Source organism: Tenrec ecaudatus, chromosome 18, assembly GCF_050624435.1.
Source record: "Tenrec ecaudatus isolate mTenEca1 chromosome 18, mTenEca1.hap1, whole genome shotgun sequence".
NCBI classification, from domain to species: Eukaryota; Metazoa; Chordata; class Mammalia; order Afrosoricida; family Tenrecidae; genus Tenrec; species Tenrec ecaudatus.
Window position 1 is genome coordinate 997,759 of NC_134547.1, and position 22,287 is coordinate 1,020,045.

Sequence of the window (22,287 nt, forward strand, 5' to 3'; positions counted from 1 at the left end):
TTTACTCAGTAATCTCATGGACTCTCACTCCTAGGTGTGTCTGGTGCACATTCATTATACCCCTCCCACTTAACTCAGCATACATGTTATCAGCATCTCTCTGCTTTCAGGTTGTTGGCATGGGACCAAGGAGGACGAGGCAGCTTCAGAGCAGAGTGTTTCGGGAGAAAGAGTGTCACAGGCAGGCCCTTTTATCCAGAAGACCCACCCCTGTAAGATATGTGTCCTCACCTTGAAAGACGTATTGCACCTGACTGAACTCTGGCCATCGTACTCTGGGCTGAAACTGTGCATGGATGAGGCTGGTTTCAGAGGTTTCTGGTTTCGTGCCAGGTGTTTCCAGCCTCAGAAGCATCACAGTGGAGAGGAGCCTTTCAAGGGGGATGTTGATGAGGCATCACTGGTGAAGAACTGCAGATTTCAGGCGTCAGGAGGGCCCATTACATGTGAGGAGGTTGGAAAGGATGTGCCAGCAAACTCAGACAAAGTCCGAAAGCAGACTTCTGTAAATGGTGAGAAACTACCCAGCAGCAACTGGTGTGCAGAGGCCTATCACAGTGGGAAGACACATTTGAGGAGGAGTGAATGCAAGAAAGATGTTAGTCACAAAGACATGCCGTATCATGTTTACCAGCATAGTGTCTGCCCTGAGGAAGGCCTATATGAAGGTAGCAAATACGTGCGAAATGTCAATTACAGTTACAGACTTGTTCAGCATCAACAAGTTCAACCTCGAGAAAGGCCAGGTGAGTGTGCCGAATGTGGAAAATCCTTTAGCCAAATCTCTGACCTCTGCCAACACCAGAGGATTCACTTAGGTGCAAACCCTTATGAATGTGGAAAATATGAGAAATCCTTTACCTCCAACCGCAGTCTCACAACAAGACACCACAGAGCGCACACTGGAGAAAGACCTTATAAATGCAATGAATGTGAGAAGTCTTTTAGCCAAAGCTCCAGCCTCATTCAACACTGGAGAGTTCACACAGGGGCAAAGCCTTTTGAGTGTGGCAAATGTGCGAAATCGTTTAGCCATATCTCTACCCTCATTCACCACAGGAGAGTGCACACTGGCGAAAAACCTTATAAGTGTGTTGAGTGTGGGAAATTATTCGGCAGGAGTTCACACCTGATTGTACACAAAAGAATTCACACTGGAGAAATGCCTTACGGATGCAGTGAATGTGGGAAATCTTTCAGGCAAAGCTCTGGTCTCAATCAACATCGGAGGGTTCACACTGGAGAAAGGCCTTATAAGTGCAGTGAGTGTGAGAAATCCTTTAGCCGTAAATCGGACCTCATTAAACATCGAAGAGTTCACACGGGCGCAAGACCCTACACGTGTGAGGAATGTGGGAAATCCTTCAGGCAAAGCTCTGGCCTTACTCAACACTGGAGAGTTCACACTGGAGAAAGACCTTATGAGTGCGATGAATGTAGAAAGTCTTTTAGCCGCAAAGCTGACCTTGTTCAGCACCAGAGGGCTCACACTGGTGAAAGGACATAGATGTGTGGGGTCCTCAGTCAATGTAGCGAGGCTGGCGGAGAGCCTTTCTGAGGGAATCATCCACCTGAATTCAACCTCATTCGAGCTTTCACCGAGTGGGAGTGCTTCTATAAGTCCGAAGTATTGGGGATGCTTCAGGGAGCTGCACTGCACTTTCTAACCTGCCTGTATCAGGTTTCCATTGCCACTTTTCTGTGATAAAAGCCATGCCATTTCTTCCCCTGGGAACCCCCATCGTCCATCAGTCACCATGGCAATATGCACAGGGAAGCCAGCCTCTGTTCCCACCTATTTGTTAGAGGAAATCTGGAGAGACCTGAATTCCTAAGACATCTTCATTCCCTTCTCTCATAAAAGCATGGATCTGACCTGGTCTTAACCTATTGGTTTTGCTGGTTGCATGCAGAAAAGGACTAGATGTTTCAGGCACATTGTTGGGCTCATGTGGTGCTTGTAATAAACTTTTCCAGCCTTCATGTTATCAGGAACTGCCTGACACCCATTGCTCTGGCTTATGCAATAATAAAGGACTTTTTGTTTGGCTGCCTTTAATCCTGGAAGTGGGAGTATCTATTCACGGAGTTTAGAAAGTGGAATTAGGTTCTAAGAGTAGGTTCCAAACTGCGTGCCTCTGCAGGGATGTTAGGATGGCAGACAGTGGCTTTCCACCCTAAGCCTCCTGGTAAAGCCTGCAGGGCATTGTGGTATTGATTGTGAACTGGATGCCAGAGTTTTCTGTGGGTTTAGAGGTCACCCTGAGTTTTGACCACCTCTAGTGCTTGGGAACATGATTTTGTGTGTGTGACATAATGCTCATCATTGCCCTTTCCCTCCCCGCAAAAGGAGTCATTGGCCCCAGTGGCCGGAATTCAGTTGGTAGGTGTTACTTGTAAGATCTGAGGAACCATGATGGGTATGGCCATAGCACTGAGTTAATGGGGAGTGGTAGAGGCAAAGAAATTAGGGAATGAACCTCTTCAAACAGTGTGTGGACATGTGTTTCTCATTCCTGTGTGTTCCCACAGTCTGGGTTCCTCAAGAACTGAGTGACGTAGTTGAAGTCACTGAGACTCTAAAGATGGCATGGATTCCTGTGACCTCTCTGAAATGTTGACGTCAAGTTCGTTGCTGCGCAGACAGGAGATCAAGGGTGGTGACGATGCAGATCTTGTAGTTCAGGCATACAGGGTTCATGACCAGCTCAGTTCCTCTGGACAGGAATCTTGTTGCTCAGCTGCTAATCAGAAGGTTGGTGCTTTTAACCCATTCTGCGGCTCTGCAGGAGGAGCCTGGCGATCTGCTTTTGTAAAGATTTCATTCAGCCTTGGAAACTGGGGGTGTGGGTACTTCTATCCCTTCCTGAATAGAAAAGCCCCACCCCATTGAGCCCAGAGCTGAGCTCTGGCTTGGTAGGAACTACGTTGCCCAGAAAGCCCTACAATTCGCCGTAGTGCGAGTCCAATAAACTCGGGGAAGGAGGACGTCTGAGCGTGGGAAAATGGTCTGGGTGGGATAGGACTTAGGACGTCATCATGACTACAGATGCTTTGTCAGCCCTGGGGTGGAGACACCTGCATCGTGATGGCTTCCAGGTGACAGGATCAGAAGGGCGCACTGCATTGAATGGGGCCCAAGGCCTATCGTTAGCTGCGCCCGCGGTGACCCCACTTCTGGGGACGGGGGACCCGTGCTACCACCAGCGGCGGCCGCAGTAATGGACCCAGAGCAGGGGGGTGCCTCGTCCCGCAGGCCCGCGCCTTCCTGGTCCGTCCAGCCTGTTCTGATCGCTGCCTCCTGGGGTCCAGGACAGCGGGGCACTGGTCGGGGGAAGTCACTGTGAGGGAGGTGTCAGACCGCGGCCTTCAGGAGCATCTGCGAGCCCGAGAGAGGCGCTCACGTTTACAGGGAGCAGAGGGTGCAGGAGTTGCGCAATTTTGCAGTTCAAACGCACCAACCGCCCCGGGGGAAAAAGACGAGGCTGCTGTGGAAACTGAGGGGCAGTTCTGTTCAGTTCTGCAGGGTCCCTGCAAGTCAGAACCGAGTGAATGGCAGCGCGACCTCCCATGTTCTGGGTTTCTTTTCAGCTTCACAAAGAAACAAGTCACACAGAGTATTTGGCTTTCCCAGTTCATGTAAAGGTTATGTTTATAGTCCGCAATCGCTTTATGCAAATGTCTGAAATGCTGAGAATTATCGAAGTGTGACAGACACCAAGAGAGCACGTGCTGTTTGGGAAATCATGTGGCTTTCCGCTGGTTGCCACGGACATGTGCCTGTTTCTCTCTTCCTCACCTTACCCCAGTGTAGGCGTAGGCTTGTTTTTAAATCGTTTTATTGGGGGCTCTTACAGCTCTGATCACAATCCATACTCACATCCATTGTGCCAAGCACTTTTGTACACATATTTCCATCATCATTTTCAAAATATTTTCTTTCTACTTGAGCCCTTGGTATCAGCTCCTCATTCCCCCCTCCCTCATGAACCCTTGATAAAATATAAATTATTATTTTCATTTCTTACATCTGCTGTCTCCCTTCACCCACTTTTCTGTTTATTGACCCCCTGGTGGGTGCAGGATGGATTATGTCAATTATTGTATCTGTAGAGTTTTCATGACTGTGACTTTTTGGAAGAAATTTTCAAATTTCTTTGAGTGGGTTTAAACAGTCAATCTAGTAGTCCTCACACTCCCTATATCAGCGGTTCTCAACCTGTGGGTCGCGACCCCTTTTGGGGGTTGAGCAACCCTTTCACAGGGGTCACCTAAGACCATGGGAAAACACTTATTTCCATGGTCTTAGGAAGGGAGACACCACTCCTCTGTCCATCTCCAGGCGTGCCTGCCCACATGCAGATACAACCACCTACACCATGCTTCAAGACAAAATTTCATTTATTTGTAATTAGAAATCAATATTTCACAATATATAATTATATATTGTTTTGTCATTAATCAGTATGCTTTAATTATATTCCATTTGTAACAATGAAAATATATCCTGTATATCAGATATTTACATTATAAGTCATAACAGTAGCAAAATTACAGTTATGAAGTAGCAATGAAAATAATTTTATGGTTGGGTGATCACCATGACACGAGGAACTGTATTAAAGGGTCGCGGCATTAGGAAGGTTGAGAACCACTCCTAGATATTTACTATTTGATTTATTTTTAACCTATGTTTTTTTGTTTTTTTAATGAGTTACAAAACAAGCAGCCAGATAAGAAAGGTCACATGTTACCTAGGTGATGGTCACTCTATAAAATTGTTCTTTCGGGTGGAAAGGGGGAACCGATTACAGGGATCTACATATAACCTCCTCCCTGGGGGACAGACAACAGAAAAGTAGGTGAAGGGACACATTGGACAGTGTAAGATATGACAAAATAATAATTGATAAATTATCAAGGGTTCATGAGGGAGGAGGGAGTGGGAAGGGAGGGTGAAAAATGAAGAGCTGATGCAGAGAGCAAATGTTTTGAGAATGATGAGGGCAACAAATGCACAAATGTGCTTGACACAATTGATGTATGTAGGGATTGTGATAAGAGTTTTATGAGCCCCCAATAAAATGATTTTTAAAAATTGGAGTTTCTTGTAAACAGTGAGCTGATTTATTTTCTGTGAATTTCAATGGATACTATGTATGTAACCACTTTCATGAAGTACTTAAGAAACTACTCATGGAAATAACTTCTTATAGGAACTGATTCTTTCATGGAACTCTATTTGAGAAAGGCGGCTCCAGCAGATGCATTTACAGACGTTCGTGGGCCATTTATAACCATGCAGTGTGTCTTTGCTTTTGGTGTGTTGCTAGTTGCCTTTCAGTAGACTTCGGCTCCAGGTAACCCCACGTGTGCAAGATAGCACTGCTCCATACAGTGCTCAAGGCTGTGCCCCTTCAGATACAGATCACAATGCAATGTATGAGGCAATACAAAGGAACGAGCTGCTACTGTATGCAACCAAAGAATATACAGCGAGACCCGTGACAGGGACTGCTTCCCCGTGACAGGGACTGCTTCCCTCCCCTCCGCCTTGGTCATCACATGTTTTCCACCTTTGACAAGGTCTGACCACTTTTTAAAAAAATCACTATTTGTGGAAAATAAATTGAGTTTTCCTTCTCTGAAAGCTTTCTGCCTTATTTAGATTCTAGCTTTCACAAGTTTTACTATTTTACAAATTGTTTCTCTGCCAGTAAATATAAACAAAAGCATACATTGTTGTATCATTTTCTTTTAGATTACCAGTAATTTTTATGAGACATATCCCTACACTGAACCTTAATTAGGTGCCTGAGCCTTTTCCCATCCCCCAAGTACTGCCAGCATCCCTGGCCTCTGCATTTCCCCCATGACCAGGGACCAGGTGTACTTGAATCTAGAATGAATATGCTCTAAATGGCCATCTCTACAATGTGGTGAAGAACCACCTACTAGCTGAAACACTGAGTAATGATGTTGTGTGGGTATGAAAAGACTTTTCCCAGCCAGCGCTTGGTCTGAGATCAGATGCATTCTGCCTTCAGACTACTCTCAGGTCCACTCTAGGTGGGGTTCACACCCTACTGATAATGGATTCAATGGAGAGCCAGAGAACAGGTCAAACCTGCTTAGTGACATCCAAAATTAGGCTGCCTTCCTGAATCTAGGATCCGCCCATCTTGTCAAATGTGTACCCCCAATTCCTCCCCTTTCTATTGTATGTATATCCCTAGATCACCCCCCTCCCATTACTATATTACCTATTTTATAGGCTATAGCACAACCCCTTCCTGTGACGCATGTCTTTACCTGGAATTAGGGGGCTTGCACGCCCCCCAAAAGATATATGCCTTGGTTAGTAATAAACCATACTCGCTTGCTCCTGAAATTCCCACCTTCCATATCTTCATGTGGACCACCAAGTGGGGCTGAGGTGAGCATATGACAATGAAATGTGTCTGACTCTTTTATTTCAATCTCTTTTCTCTCTTATTATCTATGACTTCACTATAATATTTACTTATTATTGCTGTACAATTGCGCCTACCAGACCCGTGATGATTTTTAGGGGCTGGTTCCCCTGACAATGTTGAGTACTCCAGTCTATAAAAACTGTACTTATTTTCAAAGAAAGTCTTACAATGTCTTCTGACAAGAAGGGTTCTATGAGGATACAAGTGGGGTTTCAGTCATCTCATCTACGTCCCCACAGAATATAGTCTGGTGATAAGTTACAAGTTGTGTGGCCTGTGGATGGAGAGAAAGTCACTGATTGTAGTTTGGATACGTGCTTTGACAGATTTTCATTTTTACGTTTAGTAGCACATGACCTTCCACATCTGTTTTAATTAGTGTTATAAAAACTAGAATTGTATCCCTCACTCAGGTTCCGAAAATAGGAGCAATGTTTAGAGGTGATGTTGTTAAGTTCCATGGATTTGGTTCTGACTTATAACAACCCTACTGTGTTAGTACGGGCCGTTAGAGAAACAAATCCAGGGAGACTCAAATATGTATAAGAAAGAACTCTACATAAAGAGTAATTGTACATTAATAAAACATCCCAGCCCAGTACAGATCAAGTCGATAAGTACAATATTAGCCCATATGCCCAATAGCAATCTATAAAATTCTCTTTAGATTCACGCAGCACATGCAATGATGCTGAATGCAGGAAGATCACAGGTCAGTGAGTGGGAAGCCTTGTGCATCCAGTGGTGGTGTAAAGATCTCAGTGCTGGCGTGGGTCTCCATGTGGCTTCTCCAGCTCCAAGGCTCTGGCTGCCATCAGCCTGTCTTCATGTGGCTTTTCAACAAGAATATCTCACAGGGACTGAGCAGGTGTTCCACCTCCAACAAGCTATTTAACTCCTTAGCGCCTCCAAATGAGGTCATCAAGCTGTGACCTGATTGGTAGGCTAAACTCCACCCCTTTACTCATAAGTCTCAAATTGACAACAGATTATGTAACTACCACACCTACGTACAATAGAGTGAAACACTGCCCAGTCCTGTAATATCCTCACAATTATTGTATGTTTGAGCCCATCATTGTTGCCACTGTGACAATCCTGTGGTCTTCTTTTCCAAAGACTTTATATCAGGCATGGTGTCCTTTTCCAGACACTGCCCCTTCAAATAACATGGGGCTCAGACCCAGGGTTTAGATGGCATTCATCTGCCTATTTTTGACGTTGGTGGACACAGTGATCACTGGAATAATGAATGTGGGACCCAGTGGCATTGGTGACTGATAACTTCTCTAACTTGGGGAAGTGGATGAGTAGAGGTTGCTCTTGGATAGACTGGGGTATACTTGAGCAAAGTTTTCATGGGAATTTCTGTCTTCATTACAGGGCCCTATGATCTTGGAGGATGTGCGTTTGTAATTCTCCCAGGTGGAGTGGGGGCTCCTTGATGAGGTTGGAGACTCTGGTACCATAAGGTGATGCTGGGCAACTTTGCCCTCATGGCCTCCTTGGGCAAGGAACACATCTTGTCATGATGATGACATATCTGATCACTCTTTGCCCTTTGCCCCAGAACCACTGTATAGTTTGCACAGTTGAATTATAGGCACTTCTTCCTATCCCAGTTTTCTGTATCAGGCACTTTGGCTGTTAGAATGAGCTGTATGGAACATTTCCCATCTCTCATTGACCAGGTTTGAAGTCTTACAGTCAAAGGTGTACAGTTCAATGGAATTTTAGTGTTTCCACTGGATCCCATTTAGTTTAAGCACTCTCTGGATGATGAGCGTGTCCAGAATCCTGGCACCTCTGTGCCTACAGATCTACTTCCTATCTCTAGGTCTCTAGGTGACATAATCTGGGACCTGACAATCCCAGGAATTGCAGCACTATCATAACCATTATTTTCCAGGGAGCTCTGGACTTTTCCTGCAAAACCTCCCTTTGTAATAGCGTTCTCATCGGTGGCCTTTCAATACATGGTTTACTCTCACCTGCCCTTCCTTCTCTTAGGAATTATATCTTCCATATCACACAGAGTCACCTGCCTGGAACAAGTGGACGAACCCTGGATGCTTGACCATGTGGATTTCATTCCAGTCCTATCAAAAACCCAGAAAGGGCCTGATCTTGGTGAGTGGGTGCTAAGGAAGGCCAGACTGTCAATGCTGGGTGGTTGGTTCTAACAGCATTAACTGTTCACACTAGTGTTTGATTCTCAGGTCGGCAGCCAATGCTATATCTGTACTTCTCTATCTCCATTCTTGACACATTGTTACATCATGTCCAACCTGACTTCTGGGTCCTAGCCACCCCACCCTCCCTAGCCCCTACCTCTCTCCAAGTTCTCAGCATGGCTCAATCTGCAGTGCTTTCCAACACATGCCTGCACGTAGTGTGTTGTGAGATGTGCCCAAGTTTTTTAATAGTCCCTGAACACTGGTTCCTTTCTTGTCATTGTTTTTTCCTGGGCTGGGGCACACCTTTATGTACAGCACTCACTTGTCCCCATCAGCTAAAACCCTACTGAAAGCCGTGCCAAAGAATGAGTTAGCGACCCTGCCTCCTCTCCTGCATGGTACCTGTGGCCTTGCTCTCCAGAAGCCTCCATTCCTCTTCCTCCCACACAATTCTGTGACCTTCACTTCAGCAGACCCCGAGCCTCAGCTCAGAGCCTTTATTCGTTGTAAGATAACACACATTTATGTTAAAGTAGCCCCCTCACCAAAGTCAACAAAACCTTTAGTAATATTGTTATAATTTCAGGCTGTTTACATGGAGAGGAGGAGGAAGAGGTACCTGAGCAGAGTGTCTCTGTAAAAGGAATGCCACAGGTTAGGATTCCTGTTGAATTTTCTTCCCCCCAGAAGATTCACTCCTGTGACATATGTGGTTCAGTAATGAAAGACACTTTGTCCCCAGCTGAACACCAGGGAAAGAGCCAGGCAGAAACCATGTAAATGTTGGCCATGTGGAAACCAGTTTCCAGTTTAGTGCGAGTGTTCCCCAGCACCAGAGCAGCATAGTGGAGAGAAACTCCTCAGATGGGAGAGGGTCAGGGATCCTGAGCAATGCTACAGCACTTACAAGCCAGAGAAGACCTACACATACGGGGAGTGTGGGAAAAACTTCCCAATCACCTGCGGGCTTCTTCAGCTGGGAGGCCCTCACAACAGGGTGAAGCCCCACAAGAGCTTTGAGTGTGAGGACACTCTTGCCCTGGACAGAGACATTACAAGTGCAGCAAATGCAGGAGAGCTTTCAGCCCCAAAGATGCATTTGTTTAGCACCAGAGAACCCACATCCTCGATAAGTCTTTTGAGTGTAGTAAATGTGGGAAACTTCAGCAGCAATTCCAAATTTGTCTGACAGCAGAAAGTTCACACAGGTTCCAGGCCTTATATATTGCAGCAAATGTGAGAAAGCCTTCAACCGGAAAGACACCCTTTTTGACACCAGAGAATCCGCATGGAAGAAAGCCCTTACCAGTGCAGTGAATGTGAGACAGTTTTTTTTTTAATTAATTAATTAATTTTAAAAACAATTTATTGGGGCTCATACAATTCTTATCACAGTTCATACATATACATACATCAATTGTATAAAGCACATCTGTACAGTCTTTGCCCTAATCATTTTTTTCTCCTCTTTTCTTTTTTTACATTTTATTAGGGACTCATACAACTCTTATCACCATCCATACATATACATACATCAATTGTATAAAGCACACCCATACATTCCCTGCCCCAATCATTCTCAAGGCATTTGCTCTCCACTTAAGCCCCTTGCATCAGGTCCTCTTTTTCTTCCCCACTCCCTCCCTTTTCCCCCCTCCCTCATGTGCCCTTGGTAACTTATACATCGTTATTTTGTCATATCTTGCCCTATCCGGAGGTGAGACAGTTTTTAACCAGAGCTTTGACCTTTCTAAACACTAGACAGACAGTTCACACTGGTGAAAGGCCTTCTCAATGCGGCGAATGCAGGAAATTCTTCAGATATGTGGTAGTCACCTAATCTGGTGTCAATTTAAGGATTAAGAGTGTAGGGGTGAAAAAAAAAGTGTAGGGGTGGAGTCTAGGCTGTCAATCTGGAAATAGCCAATGAGACTTCTGTGTGGGCATGGCCTTCTCCTGAGAATTCTGGGACTTCCTCTTTGGAGGCAGAAGAGACCTCTCTCTCTCTGCTACGCCCTCAGAGACATGGCAGAAGACAAGCCACATGGACGCAACCAGCCTTGGAAGCTGGAGAAGCCACAGAGAGACCCCTGCCAGCACTGAAATGCTTACAACGCCACTGGATCCAAAGACTTTCTACCTACTGGCCTGTGATGTTCTACTTTCGGTGTCATTGTATGTGTTTTGTGAGTCTGAAGAGGACTTAGTAGATTGGTATCAGGCATATGGGCTAATATCGGACTTGATCTGGATGGGCTGAGATGTTTTCTCAGTGTTCAATTACTCTTGTATATAAATCTCTTTCTTATACACATATGTGTGTCCATGGATTTGTTTCTCTAGTCTACCCAGACGAACACAAGACAACTCTCTGGTCTTATTGACGGTACACACCGGTGAAAAGCTCTATTATCAGTGTGGTGAATGGGAAATTCTTTAATAGAAAATCTAACCTTATTTAACACCAGGAAGTTGACCCAAGAGCAAGGCCCGATGTCTGCAACAAATGTGGGAAAAAGTTAAACCATAAATATGTTCTTAATCTACACCAGAGAATTCACACTGCAGAAAAGCTATATGTGTGTAGTGAATGTGTGAATGCCTTTCTTTAGAGCTCCCACCTAATTGTACACTGGTGTGGGCATGACAGTGACTATGCATACCACAATTGTGGGAAAACTTTTAGCTGCACCTCCAAACTCAGCCCCAGAATGTGCACTCTGGAGATAAACCTTATGAGTGTGACAAATGTCTTTACTCAAAAATCAAACCTTATTTGGCACTGGAAAGTTCACACTGGAGAAAGATCTTACGACGGGAATGAATGTGGGACAGCACTACACAGGTTGGGAGTGACATATGCATTAGGGAGGACATGAGTTCCACAGTCAGTCTCTTTTGACAAGGAGCTTTAAAAAGTCATAGGAAAATTGCCTTTCGATTCTATTTTCCTCAAACTTTTTGAAGTGCCCTCACAAAAGAGATAAAGGAACAGGTAGAGAAGAAGGAACTCATTACCAAGAGAGAATCGCCAGGAGCTGCGCTCCTTGTGTGAAACTAGGCTCCCTGCTCTGAGAGCCTCTTAGATCCAGGGGAAGGTGAAGATACCTGGAAATCTCCAAGAAATGTCAGGTCCACAGATGTTGAAAGGATACAAGGATCTCTTAGAATCAATAGAGAAAGCTGGTGCCCTGAATTTGAACTTCTGCCTTTCTAAAGGAAGATAGTAAATTCTCTGTGTTAAAGCTGTCTATCTTGTTATCTCCGTTATTGTAGCACTAGTCAGGGATCAGCAAACTTTTGAGATGGAAGAGCCAATCCAGTCCCTCACCACAATTCAAAATTTGTTCAAAAGCCATAAACATTTTTATAAACAAATGACCTCACTATTATCTGAATAAAATCCTTAAAAATTTTCTTTTACTTCAGAGCCACATGTACATACTAGAAGAGATGCATATGGCTAGCAATCCACAGTTCACCAACCCCTGCATAAGATACCTAAGACAGTTTTGAGTAGAGAAACACAATGTGAGTTCGGATTGTAACAAAAGATGCACTGTCAGGTTGAGATCATGTACAAATTTTGGCAACAGGGAAGACTGAGGTCCAGGGATAATTCATCTGGTTCTGAGACTGGACAGGGGTGTACCTGAGCCCTGAGTGTTTGCTCTGGCAGATCACTTGCCTCTAATGGCTTCCCTCTTCCATGACTTCCACAGCTGCAGAAGCCCTTATAGAACTTACACAAGTGAGTGGAGGATGTCACAGGTTCTCATTGGTTTTGGTCCCATTTATATGGTCTCTGGATTTGTGATGTCCTGGACTCTTTAACTTCCATTTTTCTAGCCCTTGAGTTTGGAGACCCTGAACAAACTCCAAGCCCAAGGCCCCAGGGGCTCTATGGAATGATTCCTTTTCTTCCACACCAATGTAATGAGGTATGGGAAGTTCTTTCAGGCATTGATACCAGTATGTGGAAATAAGAAAGGCCTTCAATTAGCTGGAAATTCCACTATCTTTTCTTTCTGTTTTCCACATGCTTTTTGAAGCCTGCTTATACTTGCAAGTTGGGTTGAGCTTATTGTGTTCAGGGAATTTCTGGTCTCCCTTCTTATAGGACCAAAGAATAGTGGTGTTGTGCAGTGAGTTATTTAATATGGCTCTATTGAATATTTATCCTAAATTAAACAGTCGGATCTATTAAGTAATGATTCTAAATTATTTAATAGTCTTTGTAACACCCACCAAACGACTTTTTCTGATGGGTCTGGCTAAGAGAAGGTGGGGGAAGGTACTGATAGATGGTTCCATTATATTAGCAGTTCTCAACCTGTGGGTCATAACCCTTTTGGGGGTCGAACGGCCCTTTCACAGGGGTCTCCCAATTCTTAACAGTAGCAAAATTACAGATATGAAGTAGCAATCAAGATAATTTTATGGTTGGGAATCACTACAACATGAGGAACTGAAAAATAAAACAAAACAAAAAAAACATGAGGAACTGTATTAAAGGATCTCAGGAAAAAAAAAAGGATCTCGGAAATAGGAAGGTTGAGAACCACTACATTATATGGTTCCATTGTAAGTGATTTTTTAAACAATTATGTTAATTATGATTATAAAACTTGGAACTCTTACATGGAGTTGTCAGTTTCACCATCTCACGTGGGTATAAAATGAGCCATCTTAGAAGCAAGTGTGAGAGAATCTCACTGACAGCAAGAGAGGAGAGCCAAGAGTAGAGTACGTCCTTTGAATCTCAAGTTAACTGGGCAATGAACCTCCTTGATCCAGCAAGCAGCTGTGACCCTTGAAGAAAGCCAGAAGAGTGGGAGCAGCAGAACCTATGACCAGAGCACTACAGTGTGGAATTTCCCAGTCCATGGGAAAAATAAAACCAAGTGCCTTTTGGCAGAAGGCTGCCTTGTGGAGTGGGGTGCCTCCAAAGTCTTAATTGGGGGAGCTAGGTCTTCTGACCTATGGAGTTAGAGCTAAGCACCTTTAGGTGGAGGTTTATGGCAGAGTGGTATGCACTATGGGCATTTATTGGAAGCCCTAAAAAAGCTTTGTAACATTGCCCAAGCAAGGCAAAGGCTAGGCCCAGATGCTGAAGATCAGAAGCCTCCCTATGGACATGACAGAGAAGAGGCTACCTGACCCAACAACTGTATACTCAGCATCTCTCACCTTTATCTTCCCTAATAAACCCCATCATCAAGAATATCATCTGTGAGTTCTGTGTGGCCATTGTAATGAATTCTTGAAGCCAGGTGAGAAGTAGAGAATGCCCTGGGAGAGAGAGTCGGTGCCATAATTGATCAGAAATTTAGGTGGAAGTATGTCTGACCTCAGCCTCATAGGAATCAGGCTTGAACAGCCTATGCTGGTAATGATGCTTCTTCTCCACTCCCTTTTAGCTGGAGGAGGTCAGACGCGATCCCCACAACATTCTGTTTTACAAGTAGTCATCTGTTGGGCCGGACAGGTTTCTTGGGAAGTTGAGCATCCTTTCTAGAAGTGGGGCGGGGGCAGTGGGAGCTGTGTAGCAAAGGAATGCGATGCTTTGACCCAGGTCAGGGCACTTCGGGATCTGTGTGTCTGCAGTATGGAGACCAAACTGTGGGCCTGAGCCGGGTGGTTGGGAAACAGGCTACTAAAGCAGTTCAGGGGAGTGATGACCTGGTTTGATCAACAAGTGGTGGCTATGAAGGTGGGAGAAATGTTTGGGTTTGAGATCTGTTGTTTTGATAAGGTTGCCTTGGTTTTCAAATTGTGTGTTGTTGTGAACGTTGGTTGGGACTGGGGTAGTTCAATCAGGCTGATCTATTAACTATGGGGTAGAGGTAGTCATCTGGGGGAGTTGTTTTTATTATTAAATACTTTTATTGGGGGGGGTCTTACATCTCTTATCACACTCCATATATTCATCCATTTTTCAAACACATTTGTACATATGCTGCCATCATCATTTTCAAAGCATTTTCTTTCTACTTGTGTCCTTGGTATCAGCTCATTTTCCCCCTCCCTTCTTCGCCCTCCCTCCCACATGAATCCTTGATAAGTTATAGATTATTATTTTCATATCTTACATCATTCTCTGTCACCGCTCACCCACTTTTCTGTTGTTTGTTCCCTTGGGAAGGGGTTATATGTTGATCCTTGTGGCCAATACTCCATTTCTTTCCCCACCTTCCCCTTATCCTCCTGGTATCTCTATTTTTATTGCCGACCCTGAGGGATTTATCTATCCTGGATTACCTGTGTTTCAGGCTCTTATCTGTAGCAGTGTGGATGTTCTGGTTTAATCTGATTTGTAAGGTAAAATTGAGGTCATGATAGTAGGGGTGGAGGGGAGGAAGCATTAAAGAACTGGAGGAAAGTTATGTGTTTCATCAGTGCTGTACTGTACCCTGACTGGATGATCTCTTCCTTGTGACCCTTCTGTGAGGGAATGTCTAATTGTCTACAGATGGGCTTGGTCTCCACTCCTCATCTCCCTCTCCCCCCAATCATATTGGTATGATTTTGTTTTGGGTCTTAGATGCCTGATACCTTATCCCATGGCACCTCATGATCACACAGGCTGGTCAAACATGGACTTTCATTAGGGTCTGGCTTTGAAGGATGCTTACGTGGAGAAAGGAAGGCTGTGAGAGGTCAGAGAAACAGAAAATGAAGTCCAAGTAGAGAAGGGCCATGGGTATTGTTTTCTAGTGCTGCTTTAACAAAAATACACACATGGCTGACTTTAAAGGAGATTTATTTATTCCTTCACAGTTTAGGCAGCCAGAAGTCTGAATTCAGGATGCCAGCTCTGAGTGAAGGCTCTCTGCTCTAAGGGGAAGGTCACTGTCTCCTTTCAACATCTGTAGGCCTGGTTTTCTTGGAGATTTCCATGTGTTGCCACTTCCCTCGAGATCTAGGAGGTTCTCAGAGTGGGACCCTAGGTCCAAAGACATACTCCACGACCATCTTTTCTTTCTTGGTGCTCATAGGTCTCACATATCTTTCTGCTTGTTTAATCTCTGGAAAATCTCAAAAGATTGACTCGAGACAATGCTGTAGTTGTATACTGCCTCATGAAATGCTGCTACTCCTGGTTCATTAACCTGATAGGAGTGAGGATTTTAAACACATAGGACAATTACATCGAATTCAAAATAGAGGATAATTACAGGGTACTTCAAAAGTTCATGGAAGCATGGAATTAATGGGAGACGGGGAGGTGGGGGAAAGGAAGTGGTGTTAGCCAACCCAGGGACAAAGGAACAACAAATGATCCAAAATCGGTGGTGAGGAGGGTGTAAGAGGGCTGGTAGGGCTTGAGCAAGAGTAATGTAACTGAGAGGAAATACCCAAAGGAAGGCTGAGTATGATAGTGGGAAAAAAAGGAAATAGAGGAAAGAACTAGGAGGTAAAGGGCATTTATAGAGGTCTAAATATAGGCATGTTCATATATATTTATATATGAGGATAGGGAAATAGATCTATGTGCATATATTTATGGCTTAGTATTAAGGTAGCAGATGGACGTTGGGCCTCCACTCAAGTACTCCCTCAATGCAAGAACAATCTGTTGTATTAAACTGACTTTCCATGATGCTCACCTTCACTACACAATTGCTGGAGACAAAGTGGGTGCATAAATAAATGTGGTGAAGAAAGCTGATGGTGCCCGGCTATGAAAAGATATAGCGTCTGGGGTCTTAAAAGCTTGAAGGTAAACGAGCAGCTATTTAGCTCATAAGCAACAAAGCCCATGTGGAAGAAGCACACCAGCCGGTGTGATCACGAGGTGTCGAAGGGATCAGGTATCAGGCATCAAGGAACAAAAAATCATATCATTGTGAATGAGGGGGAGTGCAGACTGGGGACACAAAACGCATCTGTAGGCAACTGGACATCCCCTTACAGAAGGATCGAAGGAAGGAGATGAGCCAGTCAGGGTGCAGTATAGTAATGATGAAACATACAACTTTCCTCTAGTTCTTAAATGCTTCATGTCCCCTACTATCATGATCCTAATTCTACTTTACAAATCTGGCTAGGCCAGAGGATGTACCCTGGTACTGATAGGAACTGGAAACACGGGGAATCTAGGACAGATGAACCCTTTGGACCCAGTGGTGAGAGTGGTGATACTGGGAGGGTGGAGGGAAGGTGGGAAAGAATGAGGGAACTGATTACAATGATCTATATTTGGCCCCCTCCCTGGGGAATGGTCAACAGAGAAGTGGGTAAGGGGAGACATCGGTCAGTGTAAGACATGTAAAAATAATGATTTATAAATTATCAGGGGAGAGGGAGGGTGGGTTTGAGAGGGAGGGGAACAATGAGGAGCTGATACCAGGAGCTTGAGTCAAAAGCAAATGTTTGAGAATGATGGCAACAAATGTACAAATGTGCTTGACCCAATGGATGTGTGTATGGATTGTGATAAGGGTTGTATGTGCCCCCAGTAAAATGATTTAAAAAAAGAGGCGTAAGAACCCCCAATAAAATGATCTTTCAATAAAAAAAACAAAACTAAGTAAGTCCATGGACTAATTCCAAGGTGTGCTTGACACGTTTGTGATAGGGACTCCCCCCCCCCCCCCCCCCCCGGTAATGCCAGCATTTATTTATTGGCATTCTCAGGTCTCCACTGTTGGATCTGTCCACATAGGAGACTCACCCTCTGAGATGTTCCAATGTTAAACATCGTGTTTCTGAGTCCAAAATAACAGACCCTAGTGAGAAGTTCTACTTGGGCAGTGTGAGAGCCTCCTAGATGAGTTAACACCTTCTCTAGGATCAGAGGCATCACTGTGGAGAGAAACCATTCAGGAAGGCTACAGACTCGGCCTTATTTGGTGAAGATCTAGAGATGCTGTCATGGCAGGCCTGCTCTCCTCTGGGGAGACTAGAAAGTCTCCCTGGACCACCTGGTTCTTCTCTAGCACCAGGCCACTCATTGGTGAGAGTACACACATCTTTGAGTGTGGGGAGGCCTTTCATGCTAGAAAAAGTTATTACAAGGGGCATGAGGCGAGTAAGCTTATGGCCACACACCTGTACTGGAGTCACTCTATGAGGGTAGCAAAGGTGGGAAAGTCAAGTGCAATTTTCAACTTGATCAGCAACAGATATTGGCGAAAGGCCTTAGTCAGATGCCAAGCCTTATTTGAACACTGGCAAATTCACTGGTGTAAGGCCTTTTGGATGTAATAAATGTGGGAAAACCTTTGCCTACAACTCCATCCTCAGAATCTAACACCAAAAAGCTCACACAGGAGAAAGGTCTTAGAAGGGAATGCAAGAAATCTTTTAGCTATTGTTAGTTACACCATCATTGAACATGAGTCCACATGGGAGATAGATATTATGAGTCTTACACAGAATTATTCACAGTAGAGAAAAGCCTTTAAAATATGTGTGGGAAACCCATTAGACAGGACTCTATGCTCTTGCATACTGGAGCGTTCACACTGGAGAAAGACCATGACTGAACTGAACGTGAGAAATCCTCTAGTAAACAATTTGGCTTCATTCAAGAGTTCATGTACAGAGAATATGAGATTTCCTTATTCTAAATAATGGCAGCCAAGTGAAGCCTTTGTGAGAGACTGATCTATTCAATTTGCCCGTCCATTTAAGTATTTCATAAGCTTCAGTTATGTGACAAGTTTTAAGGTGTACTATACTTTTAACCTGTCCAGGACTCTTTTAAGATGTTCATCACCACCAGTTTCTAAGACATGCATTCTTTCACCTGGATCCCCTGGAACGTGTGCACAATGTGCATCATCACCTAAGGCAGTGGTTCTCAACCTTCCTAATGCTGCAACCCTTTAATACAGTTCCTCAAGTTGTGGTGACCCCCCAACCATAAAATTATTTTCATTGCTACTTCATCAATGTAATTTTGCTACTGTTATGAACTGGTTGACCCCCGTGAGAGTTGTTTGACCCCCAAAGAGGTCACGACCCCTAGGTTGAGAACCGCTGATCTAAGGTGTTCAGGGAAGCAAACCTTTATTTTCCCCCCTTCAGGTGGAAATCATTACATTATGAGCTCTAACTAGTTAGGGCATGAACCTGACCCAGTTTTGTCTTCTAAGACTGGATCTGAGTTCCGCTGCTACCTGAAGAGAAATACTACGCATTCAGGAACACTTATCTCCTGTGATGGTCGTGAACTTTTCAAACCTACTAGTCACCAACCCTGGAACTACCTGCTACACCTTGCTTAGAGTTGTACAATGGACTTTTAATTTAAGCACTTTTGATTGTGGGGGTTCCATTCACTGGCACAGTTTGAAAGTGAGATTGGGCTCTGCCAGCTTGTGTGTCTCAGAAGGGCAAAAAAACCTTTCTCATTTGGAACTAATTTGCATTGTAGCTCATGGCCTCAGAAAAACTGTAGGGCTTTGTGGTTATCTGTGGCCTGGCTGCCCAGGGTTAGTGGGGTCTAAGGTCACTATGCAGAGGGAGTGCTTGCTACAAACTATAGTGTTTCTGGGAACACTGGAATAGCTAATGTTTTAAGAAACCTTCCTTTAGTGGCCACTATTATTGAAGAGATCTTCCCCAGGCCCTTCAAAGTAGCCATGGGCTCTGATATCCAGAACCCAGTTGGCAGGGTCCGAGGGGTCACTGTGATTGCGCCATTATTGAATAGGGAATACAAGACTGTAGCTAATTACACGGTTGGACTCTGAAAAAAGTGCTTCCACACACGAACCAGTGACTATGCTCTGTGGTACGTGTGCAGTTCTCAGGGCTCCTGACGGTCATGTAGTTGACCTCAGTTGGGGTAAACAAAGGTGTGGATTCCCAAAACCTCTGTGACCTGTTTGCTTTAAGGTCACCAAGGCAGGGGAAAGGAGCCCTGGTAGAGTGGTTATGCACTGGGCTTCAAACCACAAGGTCAGCAGTTTGAAATCATAGCAGCTCTGTGGGAGAAAGATGGGACTTTCTACTTTTACAGACAATTTCAGAAACCCACAGGGGCAGTTCTGCCCTGTCCTATAGGGTTGCCATGAGTTGGCATCAACTTGACGTGAAACCGAGTATAGGTAATTCAGCCATCATTCCAGTTGACTCAGGTGGAAATGGTCTTCATCCTCTCCAGTATTTGCTGCTCCTGAGGCAAGGCTGCCTCTCCCAGAGCAGGAGGAGGGAGAGAGTGGAACTGATAAGCCTTTCCCAACCTGGATTTTAAAGTTTTTCATTTGAACCTTTAAAAAAAGCTATAAAGCATAAATGACACACAATAAATGACAAATATTTAAAGTACACCTTTTGTTTTAGAATAAAAAAGTTTTATTGGCATTTAACTCGTTTGGTCATATTAGAGAGTTGTACAATCATCACCACAATCAGTTCCCAAACATCACACCTTTTTTAACGGTGAAACAGTACACAAACTTGCCAATTTAACATCCTTGACATGGACAATTCAGTGACTCAGATTACATTGATCATATTGTGCAACTATCACCAGTAACCACTGCCAAAATTTCCCATCACCATAAACTGAAACTCAATAACTTCTAAACAGTAATTACTTTTCCACCTCTCTTCTACACCACCCCAGCCACAAAGACACTTTGGAATCATTCCTTGTCCTTTTTGATTGATTTCACTCAACCTGATAATTTTTAGGAGTCAGGACATACCACTGGAATCAAAAGGGCAGTCCCAGTCCACTAGTACCTCCCACATCACTCATGGTTAGAGTTAGCTCAGTAGGGAAAATGGAATGGTGGATGGAGTCTAATGATCTAGGACCACTGAAATGACTCAATGTATATGGTGGTGGTAGGAAGGTACACGCACGGGACGACATCCACGATCCTGTCAGTGTGTGTATGTGAGTGATACTAGTAAAAGAAAGGCAATGTACGATCCCAATGATCAAACCTGAAATTATGGGCATGACACAAGGCGGGGCAGCATCTATCCAACTGTGCATAAGGTCACCATGAATCAGGATAAGGCAGCAGGCCAGCTAACAAAAACCACTGGAAATTACAGTAAGTGACATGTGGATAATGGACTTCAGTGAATCCTGTGGCAGAGGGGGTTATGCATTGGGCTGCTTACCACAAGGTTAGCAGTTTGAATCTACCAGTAGCTCCGTGAAAGATGAGGCTTTCTGCTTCTGTGAAAATTTGCAGCTTTAGAATCCCAAGGGGGAAGTTCTACTCTGTCTTTAGGATTACGGAGTTGAAATGAACTGGATGGCAGGGAGTTTGGAATTTTGGAATGTACCTCAAAGACATCATACACTCCACTCAAGAAAATATGAGTAAGTAAAGAATGTAAATGGTAAGAGAAATGGTTCTGGGAAAGGCTGAACTTGAAAAAAAAATTGAAAAAATTTGTAATTTTTAAACCTCACACAGCACTAGTTATGTGGCCTAAAACCCAAACTGGAGACAATCAGAGGAGGAGTTTCAAAGACCCAGTTGGTGACATCAAGTCCATGGTGGTGACTGTGAAACCCACATACATAAACTTGTATAGACACATTCTGACCCACTTGCTGAAATCCAAAACACTTTCATTTTGCAGCAATCCTTCAAATAAATCTAAGTTTAAAAATGAGAACTCTCCATTTTCCCCTAAATTTATCATGTATTTCACTTAATTGGGTTTTATATCGCTAATTTTAGCTGTAGAAAACAGTGGAAAATGAAGTTGTTCTTTTATAGAGATAATCTTAGAAATCATTGTAATAATAATAATACAAGTACAAATCTGTCACCAAGAAAATAAAACAAAGTAAAATGCAATCAGGACAGAAGGTTGGGCATTAGCACCTCATTAACGAAGTATTTAAAAAAAACAAAGCTTTGAGGAGACAAGCCATTCAATAAAACATGGCTGTCAACGTGTAGCTCCTTGAGTATCTCGTGGTTCCAGTGTTTATAAAAATTTAGCTTCTCATGGATGGGAAGACACATCTGGCATAAAATAGGCTTTCCATAAATATTTATGGAACTGCCCACTAGTAGGCCACTCTCTCGACAAAGGGCGGCAGCAAATGGACTATATAAACAAAGAACCACATGAAGGGGATGAAGGTTCCCTTACTCTCAACACTCCCCTCTGAAATACAAAAATGGCAGATTTTGATATGTCTGAGTTTGTGGAGACATTTGCTTTCTTTTAAAGTGCCTCCCTCTTTACTACATCCCTGAGTTTTCCAGTAATGAAGGGAAGACCTGCGATTGAAAACACTTTCTAAATTTACAGTACCTACAGTGCTCTTCCTCAGATGAGACGGACGTCTGAACTTTGCTCGAGACAAACATGGTATTTTAGAGAACAAGGAAACGATGGTTGGGCACAGGTTTTCTCGTAGCAGTGACACGGCAGGAGTTCCTCTTCAGTATGAATTCTCAGCTGGCAGATTCACATTATGGCTACTTCATGTCCTTGGCAGCTAAGTTTACAAAGTCCACAGTGGGAGTACTTTGATGCAGACTGAGGTAGGATCACTAGGGAAAAGCCTTCCTCCGTATCTGATGAAAACCTGCATGACTGCGTAGTCTTAACCTGAAGGTATTTTTAAGCTCCCGATATTCAAAGGGTAACTCTCTAGTATGACTTCTCATGTGATAGTTAATGGTAGAACCAACACT

The 22,287-nt window shown here is 43.9% G+C and overlaps 2 pseudogenes; both read left to right on the forward strand.

Annotated features, from left to right (window-relative positions):
* Positions 1-686: 686 nt before the first annotated feature.
* On the forward strand, positions 687-10,115 carry LOC142432509 (zinc finger protein 772-like; annotated as a pseudogene).
* LOC142432510 (uncharacterized) lies at positions 10,115-12,786 on the forward strand (annotated as a pseudogene).
* The last annotated feature ends 9,501 nt before the right edge of the window (positions 12,787-22,287 follow it).